This window comes from Pteropus vampyrus, unplaced genomic scaffold (genome assembly GCF_000151845.1).
Source record: "Pteropus vampyrus isolate Shadow unplaced genomic scaffold, Pvam_2.0 Scaffold164, whole genome shotgun sequence".
In the NCBI taxonomy this organism is placed as follows: Eukaryota; Metazoa; Chordata; class Mammalia; order Chiroptera; family Pteropodidae; genus Pteropus; species Pteropus vampyrus.
In genome coordinates this window covers 731,474-733,976 of record NW_011888945.1, presented here as the reverse complement: position 1 = coordinate 733,976, position 2,503 = coordinate 731,474, and positions in this window count along the sequence as shown.

Below are 2,503 nucleotides of genomic sequence, written 5' to 3'. Positions count from 1 at the left end.
GAAAAGTAGACTCTTTTTTCCCTCCCTTTACATTCAGAATCAAGTTTTTGTATTTTCCTCATAAACACCTTGGGTATGACTTTTCTTTTCTTTTTTCCTGCAAAACAAATGGCTATTTTCTGTAATGATGATAATTATATAGCACTGAAGGGTTTAAAAACGCATTCACTTGCATGCTTCGTATTAACATAGGATTACCTCACTCCAGAAAAGAAAGATTATTTGTTGATTATCTGTTTTTTAGTTGAAGGGATTGGACATCAAGGAGGGTAGTTGGCTTAACAGAAGTCAGGAGGCTGCAAGTGGCTGAGGAGAGTCTGGAAACCGAGCTCTGTCTGAGTACTCAGCCTGTGCACTTATTTGGGGGGATAATAAGTCGTATGTCCAAGTTATTCTTGTTGAACAAGCAAACTGAAGACCGGCTCCCTCTCAATGTCTAGGTCCCCTCGCTTCTTCTCTTTCCTCCCCGTCTCTGAAGATGCGTCCAGGGATGTCTGAATCTTGATAATTGAAGACTCATTCCCACTTGAGCCCAAAGCTACCAGTTGAATTCCTCCAAAGGGCCACAGTGGAAGAGGAGGAATGGGCATCTCTTGTTTGGAGTTCAAGTCCTGTCTCTGACATATAAATAACAATATCTTGTCAGCTTGCTTCTGTATGATCTTAATTTTCCCACCCCAAAATGGGAAGAACAATATCCAATGGCAGCATAATTATAATTATTATTAAATAAACAATTTGTGCACATGTACAAGTATTGGAATCAAGCATATAATAGGTGTGTAATAAATGCCGGCTTTATTTCTCCCCGGCCTGGAGTGAGTTGACTTTGCTTCAACGTATTGGCATTGATAGACCGATATGGAAAATGTGAGGTCTGCTGAGGCGGGTGTGCCCCCTCTTCCGGAGCACACAGCAGACTTCGCTAACCAGCCTCCCTCCCACGAGGCCCGTGTGTCTTCTCTCATCATCTTCCATGCTCTTTCCCCTTCTGGCTTGAGCAAGAAAAGTACGGCGAACTTGAAAGGCACTCTTTCCTTCAGGAACACACACTTTAGAAGGAAGTTAAGCAAGGAATAACTTGAAATGTGTTAAATCACTGATGATCGAGGGTTCATCTGTTTCAGGGGCTGCTGCTACCTTATCCAGTACTTATCCAAACAATAGTGTCAATTCATTTACGAATAGCTAACGTATTTATACACATACACGCACTCTACAAATTTAGCATTTGGGGGACACAATGAACATTTTATGGACTTCGTATTTGACGTTTCACATTTTCTTGGCCTCTATGTGTACAGCTTAAAACGTACTACTATTTTTTTTTTTTTAATATACACTTGGCGAGACTTTCAGAGGTCAACCGAGAATTCCCTCCATGTAGCTGCCCTACAGATGGCCGTCCCCTCCTGGACATCCCCTAAGACATGGAAGCCACTGCCTCCCACAGAAACTGGCGGTCAGGCAGCTCTAAGTGTTCCAACATTGTGTTTCATATCCAGACTGGAGCTGCCTTCTCTGACATCTATCTATTCCCCATGCTATTCCCCATGGCTCCACCATTTGAGAAACCAGGAACCAGCCTCCTCATTTTTCTGTAGGAGAATCCCTCAAATAATTGACATACGGCCAGTTCTGCCGTAATGCTTGTTTTGAAAATGCACAGTGGTTTCAATGTGATTGATCTATTACACAGCAGTTTGAACATTACACAGATTTTGCACTTGCTTGTGTGCCATTTCCTCTGCAAGAAACACTAGGTGAAAGCAGAAAACGACATCCAGCTGGAGGGAGCCACACAGAGATGCACAGATCACACACGCGCACGCCCCACGAATAGCTGCCCCCCACCCCCAGTTCACCATGTGTATTATGAGTCACCCAAGTCACCTCTCACGCTACAACTTTTCTCCTGATTTCAGATAATCCCTCTCCTGCTCCTTCACAATAGCTCACAAGCTTCAATGTTTCCTGTACCTGGTTCTGCAAGTGAACTTCAAGCCTCTTTTCTAGGGCAAGGGCCATATTGATTGTAGTACTCATGTCATTTTCTTAACCATTTCACATGTTTTCTTTTAGGTCTTACCTTTCGATTTTTCAACGTGCCATTGACCCAGCCTGTTTCCTCGTAATGCTGTCGTTCTTATTGTACAACTTTGCACAGCGAGACATTCTTAAGAAATACTTTTGTCCCATTAATGCAGAGCTGACTCTAGAACTTGTATCTTCCTTTAGTCTTTTAATGGAATGGAGGGTATTCATCATTAAGTACGGCACATCTTCACCTTCTCTCAGGCCTGCTGCGGGCCACTCCACGTCGGACACATGCATGTTGCTGCTGCTCTCTTAGAGCTTGCAGATTATACACCTCTCCACCTCCCCATTCTCCTGGGAAGGAGAATCAATTAGGAAACAAAGAAGGATACCAGTGAAATGGTATAATTCCCTTCTCAGCTAAACCATCTACTAACAACAGAAAAACACGGAGTAAATTTGTGTT